The following is a 19,349-nucleotide window of genomic DNA, read 5'->3' on the forward strand; positions in this document are numbered from 1 at the left end:
GCTGAGCTACATCTCCAGTCCTTTTTACATTTTATTTTGAGACCAGCTCTCACTAAGTTGCTTAGGGCTTCACTAAGTTGCTGAGGCTGGCCTTGAACTTGGAATCCTCTTGTCTCAGCCTCCCAAGGCTCCCACATTATAGTTGTGTGCTACAGCAGCCAGCTATCATTTTTCTTAAAGAAGCCTCCTAAGGGTGCAGTGGCAGTGGTGCACACCTGTAAACCTGAGGCAGGAGGATCATTAGTTCAAGGTCAGCCTCAGCAATTTAGTGGTGGAACCATCATTAAATACTAGTCTTCCAGCTGGGTGTGGTGCACTTGCCTGTAATCCCAGCGGCTCCAGAGGCTGAGGCAGGAGGATGCAGTTTTGAAACCAGCCCAGCAACTTAGAAAGGCTGTAAACAACCTGGTGAGACCCTACCTCAAAATAAAAAATAAAAAAGGGCTTTGGAAAACTTGGAATGGAACCATGATTTGACTCAGCTATCCCATTCCTTGGTCTATACCCAAAGGACTTAAAATCAGCATAGTATAGTGATGTAGCCACATCAATGTTCATAGCAGCTTAATTCACAATAGCTAAACTGTGGAAGCAACCTAGATGCTCTTCAATAGATGAATGGATAAAGAAACTGTGGTACATATACACAATGGAATATTACTCAGAAATTAAAAGAGACTAAAATTATGGCATTTGCAGGTAAATAGATGGAATTAGAGAATATCATACTAAGCAAAGTAAGCCAATCCCACAAAACCAAAGGCCGAATATTCTCTCTTGATGAATAGATGCTGATTCATAACAGGGAGGGGGGAGGCATGGAAAAATGGAGGAACTTTGATTGGGCAAAGGGGAGGGGGGTTGGGAGGTGCATAGGGACAGGAAAGAAGGTGGAATGAGATGGACGTCATTACCCTAGGCACATGTATGACTGCACATATGGTGTGATGCTACATCAAGTACAAACATAGAAATGTAAAGTTGTGCTGCAATTGTGTACAGTGAATCAAAATGTATTCTGCTCTCATATAAACCTAATTAAAATAAATAAATTTTAAAAAACTGGTCTCTGTTGTCAGGGGGCTTGGGAGAGCAGCTGCATTTTCACTAGGGTAAGAGAAGACACGTGCACTGTAGGCTGTTCTCTGTATCCCTCTGCCACTGCTAATTTCTGGAGAATGCCATCTCGATGTATATGCAGTGACTTTTTGCAGGCACTTCCATAAGAAACACTTCACTTCATTTCACTTAGCTTATCCAATTAACAAAAGGAGACAAACAAATTAAAGGAAGTCCCCGAGGTGGCTGAGACTCCGTGTGCCTCAGTAGATAAACAACATAATTGGAATTGCCTATCCCGATGAAAGCACCATACTCAGGGCAGGCTTTGAACAAGTAGTTCTTCTAGTTTTGCAGGTGTTTGCTAGGGTCATTTCAGAGAAAGGCTAGGAGGAAATATGTTTAAAATGCAACAAGAAAGTTTTTGGCTTAGGCTCACAGATGGCGAGAATTGATACGTTGCTGAAGCAGCTATTGGAGGAAGTTGGCTCGTGGATGCTACTCATCAGCCAAAAAAATGGAAACTCGTCTCCAGATCTTGGGAGTTCTCCAGGACTCTTCTTCCAACCTGGAAACCCCCGTGTAAGTGTGGGGTGTCCCTTCTCCATGATTTACACTGAACTACGCACTAGAGGGTGAGCTACCCTTCAGAACGATTAATGGAGCTCTGTGTCACTTAAGCTTTTCTTTTCTTTTTCTTGCTTTTTTTTTGGGGGGAGGGGTATCAGGGATTGAACTTAGGGGCACTTGACCACCCAGTCACACCCCAGCCCTGTTTTGTATTTTATCTAGAGACAGGGTCTCACTGAGGTGCTTAGTGCCTTGCTTTTGCTGAGGCTGACTTTGAACTCGTGATCTCCCTGCCTCAGCCCCCTGTGCCACTCACTGTACCTGGCTCACTTATGCTTTTTCTGATGACCTGATTCCAGGGCCCTCTGCCACTGGTTTCATGCAGGTGTGTTTACCCAATGCAGAGGAATTTGGCCTATCTGAGTCTTGATGCCTTGAGTATTATGTACAAAAGGTATTATGTCCATCAAATGACTTGGTATCATATACATCAAAGCTACAGATAGCTGCTCTTATCTGTAGCAGAAGGACAAGGAGCAAAATCACACACTGTCTGTTTATCAAATATTGGGGCCACTTGGGATTTAATTTTAGGAAATTATAGTCTTGGTGAGTGATATCATGACTTAAAATAGGTAGCTCTCTACCACCAATCAACAAATTCAATGCAACTCTAGTTGATATCCTAGAGGGATAAAAAAGGTGAAGGTGAAGAAAAAAGGAAAGACAGGAAGAGTAATAAGGTAATGCCACAGTCACTTTCCTTTCTGGATATTAATACACATTTTAAATGTTCAGATAACGTGGTCATTAAAAGTGTGACCCTCCAATTCCACTGCTAGGTATTTATTCATGTGAAATGACATTTACACAAAAACCAAATGTTTATAGAAGTTTTATTCATAATAACCAAAAGCTGGAAATGACAAGCTGGAAACAACTGGAATGTCCCTCAGTCAGGGAATAAAATGAACGAACTGTGGTACAGTTGTATAGTGGAATGCTATTCAGCGTCAAAAAAGGAACTGCTGGTATGTGCAATGAACAACCCGAATGGATCTTAAGGGTGTTGGGCTGAGTGAAAAGAAGCCAGACTAAAAAGGCTACATATTGTATGATGCCATTTCCATAATATTCTGGAAAAGGCAAAACAGGGATTGCCAGGCATTGAAAGAGAAGATCAAGTTTGACTGCGCATGGGTGTTTGGGGTAGGGGTGTGTGTGAAAGAAGTGTTCTCTATCTGAATTGTGGTGGTTTTACAACTCCATGCATTTGGCAAGACTCTGTACTATATGCCCCAAGGACTGAATTTTATCACAATACCCATATCATACTAGCACAGGTATAAACAGGTCAATGAAACATCATAGAGAGCTAGAAATGGAATCAAATATAAATAGTTCATTTATCTTGCTAAAAATGGCATTTCAAATCCATGGGGAAAAGATGCATTATTTAATAGACAGTGCTGGAAAAATTAATTGGTTCTTGCCATTGAAAAATATATACCTACTTCAGAGTAAATTCCACAAAAACGAATCAAAGATTTACAGGAACAAAAACGAGAATACTAGCAGAAAGTACATATTTTGTAATGATTAAAGTTAGAAAGCATAAAGAAAAAAAGGAATTGATTTAAATATCTTAAAACAAATAAAAATAATTATTAATAAGTTGGCAGAAAAATAAAGTGGGAAAAAAATCTACAACATATAGGACAGTCAAGGATATCCATAGTGGATTCTGAAGCTGTTGCCCAGAACTCAATTCTTGAGTATTGGGTGCTAATTCCCCGTAGTCAGGAATGTTAGTAGTTGACAGCTCAAAGCTAAGTTCCTCTCCTGCAACTCTCCACAGCTGATGAGAGCCGCTTTGCCCAGGGGTAGCCCTCATCCAGTGACTCATCAAAAAGGGGATATAAAAGCCTGACCCATTGGCTTAAGGAAGAACCATGAAGGACCAGCCCAGCTTCAGTGCCTGCTGTAAGGTCCCCTAAGTGAGAACTTCCTTGTGATGCAACTCTTCCTTCTGTCTAATCATGCTTTTTCTTTTTACTCCCCCAAGGACACTCCCCATTAAACTGTATGGGAATTGGTGTCAGAGTCTGTTTCTGGGAACTCAACCCAAGACAATACCCTTAATATGTAAAGAATATACATAAATCAACAAGAAAGAAGTGAAAAACAGCTAATTTTGATATATGCCCTAATTAAATTTACTTGTTCATGTCTCAGCAAGATCATTTGTAGGAATTTATCATAGGGAAATAATCTCACAGGCCCATGAAAATATATGTTCAAGACTGTCCTTTGGAACTATTTTATAAGACTGAAATATTGGAAATGATTTTAATGTCCATTAATTGGTTACATAACATGAACTTATATTATGATAGATATTTATAATCATAAAACTGCTCAATATTCAAAAATATTCTTTAAAATACATTCCACAAAATAGCTTGCACAATGTATATCATGTATAAAAATAGACAGTCTAGAAGGCTACAGAACAAAATTGTAGTAGTAAATTTTGCAGGAATTTGGAAAGATAGTTATTTTCTTTTTTATACTTTTCTGAAAATTTTAAATCACTTATATAACCAAAAGGAAAATAATAACTATTTTTAAGAGAATACTTTTGGATAGCCTTTACTGGGAAAGTCAAGTATACTAATAGAAATTAAAGCACACTTTCGTTTTCAGTTCCTAAATGTTTCAATTAGAGCAAATTTAACCTTAACAGATATGTCTAAACAACATAACCCCCCCCCCCTCCTGTGTACTGGGGACTGAACCCAAGGGTCATTTACCACTGAGGTTTATTTGCCCTATTGGTTTATTTACTTCTTTAGTTTTGAGGCAGGGTGTCACTAAGTTGCTGTGGCTGGCGTTCCACTTGTGATCCTCCTACCTCAGCCTCTTGAGTAGCTTGGTTTAAAGGCGTGCATTATCGTGATGGGCTGAAACCACATTTTATTTTATGGTTCATGAAAGCCACATGCTACCTGTACTCGACAGCTCCTGTTTCTATGCTTATTTCACCTGAGCAGTGTCTAGTCTCCCTCCTTAAGTAAGGTTCCTTCACTCCACCAAGGCCAAGGATTCCTGCTGGCCTGACCCTGTATCCCCTGTAGGGGAGCACAGAACCTATCTGCAGCCCCGTGACAGCAGGAGGTGCCTATCTCCAGTGGGTCCAGTGAGAGTCAAGCCCAGGGCTTTTTCTGGAGCTAATGAGAAAGCAAAGTTCTGTTTCAACTGTGGTTGCAAACAAGCAGAAGCTAAGTCTGGAGAATGCTGCCGAGGATGAAATCCACACAGAGTAAAGCAGGGCAGAGACACGGAGAGAGGGACACTCCCAAAGACAGGTCTGGGGCTTTGAGAGCTAGCTGTGCTCAAAGCCAGAAGAATTGCTGTACTTTTCAATGACATGGGCCAATAATTCTTTGTTTCTGTTTAAGCCTGTTTGAATAGGGGCATCCTTTGTAGCTCAAAGGATATGATATTATATACATCCCAGTATAGCTCCATGACAAACAACATGGTATTCTCATATACAATCATTCATTCATTCATTCAATTAAAATGCATCAAGTACCTGGGACCTACTTTATACCAGCAACAATGCTAAGTCCTAAGAATACAGAAGATTTTGCCCATAATAGGAGGGGACATTTGGTGAGAACTCCATCCTACAATATGGCCCCTGGGGGTGTGAGATTTCCTTCCCTGGAGCAGACGGAGTGGCTTTTCAGGAGAAGTCATTTTTTCTCTTTGGATGCTCTCTCTGGCTGGAGAGGTTGGTTTTCTCCCCCCTCATGGCTTTCCCTGGCAGGGTTGTTTGGATTCTTCCATTGTCTATCAAGGCAAAAAGACTGTGACTGTGTCTACTGGGGAGGCCTAGACCAGAGTCTGGCCCCTGTACCTAGGAATGACATGAATGCCCTCTTACTCTGGCTCCCCATTTCCTATGCAGCCACCTTATTGCCTGAACTTAGAAAGGATCTGAGAGTGGACTTAAGTCCAAAGAACAAAGGAAAGAAAGCTGCACTGTGCCTGAGTCTAGGTGTTCTGCGTGAGCTCCTGCCTAGAGCAGTAGATTCTAGGTAAGTTGGGGCCCATATTTCAGAGTCACTCTTTGCTGCCAGCCATTGTTCTTTGAGCATGGTTCCCCGGAGGACCTCATGGACAGGGAATGCTGGCTAGAGGACAGAATCTGGGCTTTCCTAGGCTCCCTATCCAAATGCTACCTTAATTTCAGAATCACTGTCAGTTCACAGATTTGTATGAGACCTTCTAGAGAAAGTGCACAGAATGAGAAAAGAGGTGTGGGTGTAACCCTTCTTAATATGTCAAGCTCAGCCAGATGGCTCTCTCAGAAGTTCCACTTAAAGAATTTTTGAGGTTTTAGATCATATCACCAGAAAGGGAAAAATAAGCATCTTCAGCAGATTCCATTAGAATAAGGGTAACTCATGAGGTCATGTCTGGTGATTATAGAATTATCTTAATTATTCATTAATGTATTCAAGGCTTGAGAACATTGGCATTAGCATTATACAGTATAAACTTTCAAAACCAAGTCCAAACACTACCTGGCGAAACCACATGGATGAGCCATGAGACCCAGACCACACTTGAGAATGAGCTGGGATAAATGATAAACCACCACCTTTATGAAGTTGCTCACTCAATCTGGATTGAGTAGAGAATAGAATTCAGCAATCTCTTACTCTAGTGGTTCTTTGGTGTTTACAGAAGAACCTCCTGGGGAACTTTTTCAAACTTTGCTTGTCTAGTCTTCACTTCTGGAGATTGATTCAGAAGGTTTGGGGTGGGGATCCAGCAACCAAATAAATACTGGTTAAGGCAAATCCCTAATTAGCAGATGGGAAACTGAGACCTAGGGAGAGAAGGCAATTTGTCTAGGGGGACAATGACCATTTGTCTAAGAACCAAGACCAGGACCCAGGTTTCCTGACTTGGATCTGATGTTCTTTATATTAGTATAAAATTTATATTAGTATATATTAGTATATATTAAATAAAAGTGCCAGGAATTTAGTATCATCACCTCCACTGCCTAGTTATCCTCAATGACTTCAGTGCTCATGTTGAAAAATGGAGAGAGTCGCAGGTTGTGCTTGGGAACCTGCCACTGAGTAAGATCTGCTGACTTATTTGTCCTTCATTTTCAAAAGCAGGGTCATTTGCCCTGGGTATTCCACTGTAGTAGGCAAGATACAGAACTGTGTGACACACGTCTCCCTGTTTCCTGTACGTACATTCCAAATACCCTGTGGTTTGTGGTTGTGGTTGCCTGTTTATAAAACCAGACTCTCAAAGTCGTGGTCAGCCCAAAGCCTTTGTTGAAAAAGAACTCACTATTTATGTTCTCGCTGCCCAAGGGGGACCTCTCTGCTGCTGTCATTTCCAAGTAGTTTTTCCCAAAGTCTTCAAGTTGGACATTTTCATTGAACTCAGGAGACACATTCATAACATCAGTCAAGAAATAATCATTTGTTGAGAGAAGGTACCTACTCAGCATTGTGCTTATGTTAAATCAAGTTGTAAGGTGGAAAAAACGTAAGCTGCTTCCCATTTAGGAAAAGCTGTCCCCCTTATTTAACGGGACACCCAAAAGAACACAAAGAGGTGTTACTCCTAGAGAAAAACATCCTTGGGATACTCTGGGAAACTTCCGTTCAGTCTCTCTGCACCAGGTTATCTTTATTGGCTAAGCCACATACCATTATCAGCCATCTCAAAAGCGCCACCTTATTTATCAGAGATTTGGCTACTGCAAGTCTTACAGTCTCCTGGACCCTTGGACTTGTCACCCATTGCAGCCATCTGTGTTTTATAGTTGAGGAAATCTACGGACTGAGCGATTAAAGCCCAGCCAAGGTCACTCACATGGAGTTCAGAGTACAACCAGGACAAAAGAGAAACTTGCTAGCTTTCTAGAATCAAAGGACACTACAGCTGGAAGAGATTTCAAGAGCTCATTCGGCTCACTTGCTTCTCTGCAGGTCAACAATAAAGCTAAGACTAATGATTATCTGAGGTCAAAGGCCTCCTAATGCCTCCAACCTCTTGCTTCAAGTTTTCACTTCCCCACATTCTTCCTTATGTCTAACTGAAGTTACTCCTTCTGCCCTCCCAGCCAGGGTTTAACAGAGACAGTGCTTCTCCAGTGTGAGGCCTCATTTGCTCTATTTAAGAGGTAGCTCCAGAGAACTCTTGGACTACTCACTTGGAGGGGCTCTGTGGGGGGCCACAGGAAACAAAGCGGACTCTTCTGTATTTTTGGCTCTTTTATGGTCCACTTGAATGCCAGACAATTGCGTTTCCTTGCTCCACCCTCTCCAGGGATTATTTTCCCTGGAGAAGAGGAGACAGAGGTAAGTCAATAGAATGCAAATAAGATATTGAGGAATAGTACTCAGGACCAAGGGAAGCTGCAGGGAAAGGGTCATGAGGGAGGCTGATGGAAGGGATTTTTCTGATTCTAATGGTTATAATTTAAATGCGCCCCAATCCAGAGGGAGGCTGTGTTGTCTCCTTCCCAAGGAACTCACGATGGAAGAAGGTCTCACTACCTAGGGCTGGTTTCACTTTATCCCCAATTGGGAGTAGAAAGATGGGGAAACTTGTCTTGAACTCCTTCCAACTTTACAGCGGCTCTTTCCCCAGTCTAAAAAAACACTAGTTCTAAGCATTTCAAAAGATTAGCGTGTGTTAGGAAACTAATAAGCAAGCCTTGGCTAAATGAGATCCACTTTGAATTTGGCTCACACCCTGCATTAAACCAGCATGGACAAGCCTAAAACGAGATGGTTCTTACATGGCTCCCCCGGCAAAATTTTGAAAACGAACAACTGACATTTTCTTCTTGATATTTTCCCACTCTTCTGACTCCTTCAATTAGATATGCAGTGGGAAGAGAAGCAGAGTTCTGAGATTATTCCCATGTACAGGATTTTATTTTGTGAAGTCTCCTTTGGGGGTAAATATCCACTAGCATTTGCATCAGTTGCTCTTGAATTGCTGCCTAATATGAAATGCTTCAATTGGGAGAGTTTCTCTTAAGCCAGTTCTCCCTCAAGGTAAAACGAGATATTCCAGACTCTACGCAGAAGCATTTTAAGAAAAAAGAATGACAAATCTGCAATCCATTTTTTTTTTGGTACTGGATATTGAACTCAGGGGTACTGGACCACTGATTCACATCCCCAGTCCTATTTTGTATTTTATTTAGAGACTGGGTCTCATTGAGTTGCTTAGTGCCTCGCTTTATGCTGAGGCTGACTTTGAATTTGCAATCCTCCTGCCTCAGTCTCCTGAGCCACTGGTATTACAGGTGTGTGCCACCAGACCCGGCTCCATTCTTTACATCAACACTTAGAGGACACTTTTCACCAATCTTTTCCAATCTACCAACAAGTGTGTTCACCAGTTAGGAAGCATTTACTGAGCCCAGCTTTATGTCAGGCAAAGTGGGGGTTATCCAAAAAACAAGGCTTAATCTCTGCCCTTAAAAGTGCCCAGGCTGGGGCGGGGGGATATAAGAATAACTCATAGGAAATAACCAGAGGCTAATGCAAGGAAATATACACTTAAGTTCTAAGTGGCATAGAGCAGTCCTTAAATACAATGGAATTTTGCAATTAGTAGATTAAAGTAGTAATCAAGTAGTTTTTACTAGAGGGTACATAGCCTGAACCGGCTTCCACGAAAGGGCAGATCTCTTTTGAAGAGGCAGAATGAAAAAAAGCAAGCAAACAAAAAGAAAAAAAAATGAGAATAATGAAAATTTAACCTAGCACTTTCAAACTTTTTGTTCTAAATTACTTGAATCATATAAAAAGGCAAAGGGGCCCCATGAACTCATCACTCTTCCTCACCCTTTATCACTTCATGACCAATCTGGCACCATCTACATCTATACCCTCGCCTCTTTTCCTGACCTCTTTATTTTGAAGTAAATCCCAGACCTCATATCATCTCTAAACATTTCAGTATTTTACTAGCATTTTGATGCAAGCAAGATCAAATCATACAGGTCAGAGCGTGTTTCGAAAAAAATAGAAACAAAACTGAAAATCTTGGCACAATAAAAATATCCCCCAAGCCTCAGCCAATAGTGCATTTATTACTATTCTGTTTTGTGCAACAACATCCTAGTGCATGAGAAGAACCCTAATGTTTTTTTGGAAAGGGTTGAAATAAAATGTGTATGTCCAGAAATGCATGCTTTTTGCAGTACTCCTTGGATGGTAATGGAATGTTGGAAGCATATGGACAAACACTTGTTCCTGTACATCTGCTGCAACTTAAGTATATTTCTTTGTACTATTTTCAACGTAGATCGGAGTGATATTTCAGGAACACAAGGTTTTTTTTTAAAACAAGAGTTCAACCAAAGTGGCCAGTGGAATCTGAGGATGGTGGGACAGTCTGGGGCAAGGAGGTAAAGGCACAGCTGAGGAAGAGGGAACAGGGTGGGCGTGGGAGGCAGATGGGGCACAAGAGGCTCTGGAGGCTCCTGGTGGGATGTGAAACTGAGTGGGAGTCGAAGAATGAAAGTGGAGCATGTTAATCTTGGAATGAGGATGAGTCATGCAGAAAATGAGATACTTTCCCACTGATGCTCTGAATAACACCCCTTGATTAGGAAAAGAAACCAAACCAACATTGCCATTGATCACAATGGAGAGAAGATATTGCTTTGAAGTGCGTAGTAGAGGAGCAGGCACCCCTCCTGGTTCTTTCACTCTCTCTGGGTGACCTGGTGCAAACCATTTAATCTCCCATGGTTTCACATTCCTGGTCCTCAACAAAAGAGCAGCCAGGCTAGGTTATTGCTAGGTCCCCTGAGAACCTCAGCATTGAGCAACTCAGTTCATTGAAATGTATCATAAAAGGGCAAGTAGATATGAATGTGGAAGTGACTTCCGGATGGTGGCAACAGCAATTGAGACAACCCAGACCATGCATAGACTATAAGTACAGGGAACTATAATAATGGCCCTAGCTCATATTTGTCCGATACTTATGTGCCAACTACTCTATTAAGCAGTATCTATACATTATCTTACTTAGTCCTTATAACAACTCTGTGAGGTAGCTTCTAATTTTATCACTGTCATAAGCAAAATGATGCACAGAGAGGGTAAATAATATGCCCAAGAAACACTATTAGTTAACCAGAAAGCCAGAGGTGGATCTAAATTCTAAACCCTTACCCACCGTGCCCCATGCTCTCCTGTTGTGTTAGGGTGTGTAGAATAACTGCAAAAGTCTTGCATTTTATCATTCACTCAAAATCTAGCAACCTTCCTTAAATGGCTGGTTGGCATAAGAACTCAAAGGGGTTCCTACTGGCAAAACTAGGACCAATTCAGCATCATGATTCAGTAATTAATTCAAAATGACTGAGAATCCTTACTGATAACAAATAGATAAATGGGGAGGAGTCCTGCCTACTGTAGAACAATCAAAGCTGACTGTAAACAGAGAGAGATTGCTGGAGCCAGAAAAGCATCACTTGACATTCCATATAGGGATCAGGAAAAAATAATCACTGATGCTAAATTGAAGGGCAGAATGTCGATGAACAAGTTATTTTCATGGTCTTATATCTCTCCCAAAGACTGCTCACTAGTTCAAGGGAGAAAATTAATTATACATAGGGAAATTGGGCAACACTTTGAAGGAGTGAAGGAGTGATATATATATATATATATATATATATATATATATATATATATATATCACAGAAAGGGGCAGATGGACATGTATGCCTTTAACCCTGACACCCTTAGGATACAATGTTGATTTTGCAATATTCCAGCCAAGAAAGTATAACAGGACATCAGAGAAAAGCAAAATAGGAACGTTTTATTTAAAAAAAAATGGTGAGGGGACGGTATTCTTACTATTCTTAAAAAGCAACAACACCATAAAACACAAAGAAAGGCGGTGGAAATGTTTCAGATTAAAGGAGGTGAAAGGACAAGGCAGCTAAATGTGGTCCTGACTCTGAACTTGATGCTGCACAGGAGGGGCAGGTGGACAATGCTATAAAAGACATTATGGGAACAGTTGGCAACACTGAAATAAGGACACTGCCAATGTAATTTTATAAAGTTGATAATAAGTTTACTGTGATTATGTAAGAGATATTCCTATTTTTATGAAGTATACTCTAAATACATGATATATGTAACTTAACCTCATATGGTTCAAAGAGAGAAAGAGGCAAAGGCCAAAGAAAACAGGGTAAAATCTAAGTGAGAATACAGATATTACTTGATTTTTATGGGGTTTTGTCCCCACAAAATTCATCATAAGTTGACAATATTGCAAAATGCATTTAACATTTCTTACCTGGTTCTTACCCTCATGATGGTGTGGCTGACTGGCAGCTGCAACTCACGTTGCTAGACATTATGATGCCACACATGGCTCATCTGTGAAAATATCAAAATTGAAGTTGGAAGTTCAGTTTCTACTGAATGCGTATAGCGTTTGTACCATCATAAAGTCAGGAAATCATAAGTCGCACCATCCTTAAGTTGGGGTCCACAAATAAGACATTTTGTCTTGTAGTCAATATGACATCACATTAGCGAGAGGTGTGGTCAGATGCTGAGTTCCTGAACTGGGGTTCAGCTGGGAAGAATGACTGGTGTTGCTAAGCTGAGCTGGCTTCACCAACCAACATGAAGATCACAAAGATCCCAAAGAAAATAGGCCCACCAGTGAACATATGACAGAGCAATTCCACTATGAGAAACACCAGGAAAACCCACATCTCTGTATGGGTAAGGAAAAGATTTCCAGGCATGGTCCTACAGCCTACTTATTTCACACAAGTCTACCCAATAGAAGGATCAGATAGGCCTGTTCAACTCACCTTCCATTTGCAACATATATTTGAAATACATTGGGACTGGCAGAATGAATGGTAGTTGGGAAAAGCAGTTGACACCAGGAGCAAACGGCTACCATTGGAGGACATAACACATTCTAGGTCCTGGGGAAACCATGGAATGAGTAACAAATTAGTGGACAACTTTTGACAATAGGATTATTATTGCTGTCATAAACTTGATTCACTACCATGTCCTAGGTCCTGAGGGTATTAAAAAGATAAAATAGCCCAGATCTGTCTTCAACAAGCTTGGAGGAGGAAAAGAGAAACACACAAATGGAATGCATTATGGGGCAGAAATTGAAAACACTGATCATGAGTGTTCTTGGCACTTTTTATATGTGTGTGTGTGTGTGTGTGTTCTTGTCACTTTATGCTGGATTTTATGGAGTAGAGCAATCAGAAAAAGCTATGTTGGGGAATATGGCATCAAGACAGGTGGTAGGGGTAGGCTTTTCATTCATTTATTCACTTACACCTTCACTCATTCAGTCATTACTTGAAAGGTACTACGCAAGACACTTGAAGAGAACAATGAAATAAAAAAATGCTGAGGGGAGAAGGAAAAAAAACATGTTTGGGATTTGTAATAGTGAAACATATAATGGGCCCTGTACTGGGTTCTTGTGACTGTGGTAACTAATTAACACAAACTTTATAGTTTAAAAACAACAGAAATTTCTGGGCACAGTGCAGACACCTGTAATGACAGTGACTTGGGAGGCTAAGGCATGAGGATTGCAAGCTCAAGGCCAGTTTAGGCAACTTAGCAAGATCCTATTTCAAAATAAAAATGACTGGTGGTGTAGCTCTGTGGTAAAGAGCTCCTGAATTCAATTCCCCATCTCTCTCTCTCTCTCTCTCTCTCTCTCTCTCTCTCTCTCTCTCTCACACACACACACACACACACACACACAAATTTATTATCCCACTCTTTTGAAGGCCAAAAAGCCTAAAATCAAGCTGTTGGAAGGCTGTGCTGCCTCCTGAGGCCTACAGGGAATTCTTTGCTTGCCTCTTCCAACTTTCAGTGGCTGTTGGTGTACCTTAACTGGTGGCTGCACCACTCTGATGTCTCCATTTTACAAGGTCTTCTCCTTTTTTTTTAAGAGAGAGAGAGAGAGAGAGAGAGAGAGAGAGAGAGAGAATTTTAATATTTATTTTTTAGTTATCGGCGGACACAACATCTTTGTACGTGGTGCTGAGGATCGAACCCGGGCCGCACGTATGCCACAAGGTCTTCTCCTTCTATCTTGTTTAATCTCCCCTGTTGTCTAAGGGCACTTGTCATTGGATTTAGGGCCCACCTAGGTATTCCAGGATGATCTATTCATCTCAAGATCCTTAATTATGTCTGCAAAGCACCTTTTTCCAAATAAGGTAACATTCACAATTTCCAGGAGTTAGGACATGGAAATGTCTTGGTGGGAGGGCACTATTCAACCTATTAGAGGCTCCTTCCATGTACCAGACATTGTCCTAGGCTGTGTGCGTGTGTGTGTGTGTGTGTGTGTGTGTGTGTGTAGTATAGTTCATCTAATTCACAACCGGATGACATAGATTGTTATTTTGGTCTCCATTATAAAAACTGGAGAAAAAGGAGGCACAGAGACATTGGGTAACTAGGAACAATCACTTAATATAATTTGACTTGCATGGAGAGTTTAGATTGAGGAACAGTGCTTTAGACAGCTTTTTTTTTTTTTTTTTTTTTTTTTTTTTTTTGGTCACTGTGAACAAAAGAGTTGACAAGAGCAATATAGAGGAGTAAACGTTTATTTGGGGCTCTTGGTTTCAGAGATCTCAGTCCATAGAAGGCTGACTATTGTTCTGGGCCTGAGATGAGGCAAAAACGTCAAGGTGGAAGGGTGCAGAAGGGTGTGGAGGAGGAGAGCAGCTGAAGAAGCGGAAACAAGGAAGTGGAGAATGAGCTCCACTTCCCAGGGACAAAATATATACTCCGAAGGCACACCCCCAGGCCCATCTCCTCAGCACACATACCTGCCGATAATTAACACCCAGCTAATCCCATCAGTGGATTAACGCACTGATTAGGTTATATCTCTCATAATCTAATCCTTCCAATTCTGAAAATTCTTGCATTATCTCACTCATGATCCTCTGGGGGACACCTCATATCTAAATCACAAGTTGTGAGAGAGGATTTTGGATAGACTGGTTAAAATCACACTCAAGATACTTTAAATGTCTGGATAAATGTTATACCTTATGCTATGGGTATTGGGAAACCACTGAGAGTTTTTGAGCAAGAGCAGCATGAATATTGTTTTATGGGAATATTAACCAGAAAGCACTGTGTAAAACAGATTGAAGGAGGGGAATGGGAGCCATGTTAGGAAATGCTCACACAATTGCTATGAATGATGATGGAGGCCTGGACCACAGAAACAGAAAGGAATACTTAAGAGCTCATCCTTCTTCTCCTCTCAATTTGTGAAGCCAGACTCTGGTTTCCATTAGGCTTAGCTCTTCCATCTTCCTAGACTGCCTAACAGGAGGCATTTGAGAGCTAAGACAATCTCTATTTGCTCCAGTTTAGCAGACACTGTTTCCATTAGAGAACTGCACTTAAGATTTGGAGGCAATGGCATGAACAGCTCCTAGAAACACAATTCCCCATTGTCTTGATCGTGGTCTCCTTAAAGGCAATGGCACTTTGGGGACTAAGAAATGTCTCTCTTGAGTTTTAGAGATAGTCAACTCTGACCTTATGATGGAGTAAACCTTGAAGGCAGCGTAAAGTACAAGTGAAGTCATTACCAAGGGCTCACCGGGAATGGTCTGTAGGGACGACTGCGAGGAAGTTAGATCTTTCTCTCTTCCTCTAGAATGAGTGGGCAAGCAAAGAGAAGTGTCTCTCTTTTCACCTCCCACCTACACTACTTGATAACTACTGCTGCTGATGTTCCTGGTACAACCCTTTATTCATATTAGTCTTTTGGGTTCCTTGTGAGGATTTGATGAGTAATGATTGACAGGCATTTCCTGCTGGATAATGAAGGTTTGGGTACAAGAGACCCTCAGTGGAAATCTGAGTCCTCAGCCCAACCTATCAGGCTTCAGGGGCCATTAAAGCTAGTCAGAATAACAAAATGATTTTAAAAGCTGAAAAGTAACTATTTTTCTCTCACACAGTGTAAGCAAAACTGAAACCCCTACTTGCACCTGGAGTTTGACTAATTTTAAAGAATGCAAGGATAAGACATTTGATTTCACTTAAAATTTTAATATAGAGGTAAATATATGTTTGTCTGCAATTAAAATTCAAACAAGACATAGGAACAAAAAATAAAAAGTAAAATAAATGACTTTTTAAGGTTGAGGTTGTTCCCACCCTCCAGAGAATAACTTCATTCAATATCCTCCTTCTAGGGATAAAAAAAAAAAACTCATGAACAGCTGGGAACAGTGGCACACACCTGTAATCCCAGTGGCTCCGAAGGCTGAGGCAGGAGGATCTCAAGTTCAAAGCCAGCCTCTGCAAAAGTGAGACAGTAAGCAACTCAGTGAGACCCTGTCTCTAAATAAAAATACAAAATAGGGCTGGGGATGTGGCTCAGTGGTCGAATGCCCCTGAATTCAATCCCCAGTACCTCCCTGCCCGCAAGAAAAAAACTTATGAACTGGGTGCAGTGGTACCTATAGTCCTAGCTACTGGGGAGTTCGAGGCAGAAGGATCACTTGAGCCCAGAAGTTGGAAGTTAGCCTCAGAAACACAGTGATACCCTTCTCAAACAAAAAAAAGAAAAAAGAAAGAATGGAAGAATGGACAAAAGAAAGAAAGTAAGTAAAAGAAGAAGGAAGGAAGGAAAAAAGAATGGTGTAAGCTTATATTACCTGGGTACTCAAAATGTGACCTGGGGACTATCAGTATTAGACTTGGAGCTTATTGGAAATGCAGAATTGCAGGTTCCACTGCAGAACTATTAAATCAGAATCTGCATTTTATTAAGTTTTCCAGGTGACCTGAGTGCACATTAAAGAATGTGAAGCACCTGACTGAGAAGACAATATTTAGGCCCTTTGCAAGACACTCCAGTTGTTAAAAAAAAAAAAGGAAAAGTAAGAAATGTATAAATGCAGGAGGCAGAACAATTAACTAATTCACCCTACAGAATTATCTGTGAGTAGGACCCAATTTTGGAACACATCACTAGAGAATCAGACCTTGGAGTGACCTGTTAAAGAGGTGTCACTCACAAGTAGGCCACTTCCCCTTAGTCCTTATAGTAATTACAAATTAATAAAAGAATCATAGAACCAGAAACTTTTAGAACTGAGATGAGCTTTACAATTTGTAGAAGTTAGTGCATATGAAGTCTTGAGCCTCAGACTGGGTTTGTTCCTCTCAAATTTGGGTATGATGCTAAAATAAACATTCTGGTGCAGTTAGGGCTTTGTACTCACAAACTCGGAACAAATTTTTTATTTCATGGAGTCTCCATCCGTAATCTACAGAACCTGCCTTGCAAACATCATAGGGTTATTGTGAAGCTCGAAAAGGAACAAAAACTCTGAAAACTATGAGAACCTAGAAAGTTATCATGGCAGATTCTACAACTGGTTCCCAGTTTTAATCAATTAATTGCATCTTGTGTGAGACAATATCACAACAGAAGGGTGATATCCTGCTTGAAGAATGAGGTGAGCTAATTAATGAGATTGTGTCCTGGTGTTTTCTATTCTATCCAGAAGAAATGGGCCATCTGATTCTCATCTGATTCCTTGTGTGCATAGGGAAACCTGGGTGTTCAATAAAGATCTGTGGAATGAACGTAAGGATTACCATAAGCATGGTGATTTGTCAACATTCACTCATTCAACAAATATTTACTGTGTACCCCCTATGCTAGGCTGGCTAGAGTGACAAAGGTGAGTAAAATCACACACTGTCCTTGCCCTTCATAGAGTTTACAATCTTATTATTTGGTTCAATGAAAAATTGCATCTTTGTTTAGTGCCACCAAAGAGCAGGTAATGAGCTGAAAGAACTTGTACTTCAGTGACTTGAAGTGGTCAGAGGAGCCAGGGAAGACTTCCTGAGGAAGTGGCCCTTGAGCTGAGAGCTGGAGGATGAACAAGAATTGATGTGGGGAAGTGGTGGGGTGGCTCAGGGTAGAGCACTTGCCTCGCATGCTGAGGAACTGGGTTTAATCCTCAGCACCTCACAAAAATAAAATATATTGTGTCCATCTACAACTTAAAAAATATGTGTGTGAGTGTGTGTGTATAATTTTTTTTTTTTAAAAAGGAATTGATGTGGGAAAGAGGGGCAGGAAGAGTGTCCCAGGAGAGGGAATAATATGTACACAGGCTGGATTCATGGGCGTCAGAAAGGCTAGTCCTATTGGGTGGAGTGATATCATGAGACTGGGGAGGCTAACCAGAACCCAACGATGCCCATCTGTGCATCCAAGTCTGGGTCTTCTCCTTGGAGTTCTAGAGCCACCAAAAGATCTCTGCTTGATAGTAGTGGTGGAGGACATATGTTTTTGCAATAATCAGATCTGGGTTTTAAAAGGTCATAGCAGCTAAACAATAAAACTCAGGAGGAAGAGGGCAGGATGATATGTGGAGTTAGGCAGATATTTTTATAGCCTGGAAGAGGCACTGGAAATACTCCCCTCCACAGGTTTTATCCTATCATGTGATTGTCCTGAGAGGCCCCGGCCACCAGGTGGGATATAGGGAGGCTCTGTGGAACGGGCTCATCCCTCTAACCAGAGAAAGTGAATCAACTGGGTAGCTAGCTGGCAAATGAGTCTTTTTTGAGTCCATCAGAATGAGTTTCCCAAAAGTAAAATGGTAACAAAGCAGTTGCTGAATTTGCCAGAACCCAGCGCAGGATTCACAGAAAACACAAGTACAGATGGCTTAAAAGCTTCACTTGAGAATATCAATCAGGCAGCTCTACCTCCTTTACTCACCTATTATAACCCCTTAGCTCTTATAACTCCTCACTGGAAAGATGTGGGAATTGAGGCCCAGAGAGGCTTAATAACTTGTCTGAAGGCACACAATAACTTTTAAGGGTTACTTCCCTGATGTTTCTATCATCCTAAAACTCATTAAGTGTGTGATGCTTTCAAAATGCTCCACTGGTCAGTATCATCTTTGTAGACAATTAATGGGACAGTCAAAAAAAAAAAAATGCTTTGACTTCTTTTTTTAAAAAACTTCTGTACTTTCTGCTTTAATTAGATCTCCCATCCTTAGAACAGCCCTTCTTTTAAAAGAAAGAAAGATTGGGCAGTTAGCCTAAACTTTAAGACTGACTTGCCTGAGTCTTCAACAATTTCTGCTATTAAGTAACCTGGAACCTAAGAAACTCAAAAAATTCAATGAGCCTTACTGTATAGACATCAGTGCCTTTAGTTCTAGATATAATTTTCAGGCATGACTAGAGAACAGTTACATCCAATTTTCAGTGTCCAAGAAAAAATGAGTTTCCCTTTGCTGCTAGTCCTTACCTGCCATTCTTTAGTTTAACCAACACATAAAAAGAGCTCAGCAACTGTCCTGGGCCTGTCACAGAACAATTCTGTTCTCTACACTGTTGCTGTTTCTCCTCTGCTTCCTCTGGGTTTCCTGCTCTGAGCATTTCTTTCTTATGGTTTCCCTTATACCTCTGGGACTTTTTGTGCTGTTTCTGGGTTTTGTTACTAGCATTGTTACTTGTTTATTCTTTGTTCTCCCAAAGGACTGGGAGCAGCTAAAATAAACCCCAAACCTTGGTCCTTGAATTGTTGCTAGAAATTTC

This window comes from Urocitellus parryii, chromosome 9 (genome assembly GCF_045843805.1).
Source record: "Urocitellus parryii isolate mUroPar1 chromosome 9, mUroPar1.hap1, whole genome shotgun sequence".
In the NCBI taxonomy this organism is placed as follows: domain Eukaryota; kingdom Metazoa; phylum Chordata; class Mammalia; order Rodentia; family Sciuridae; genus Urocitellus; species Urocitellus parryii.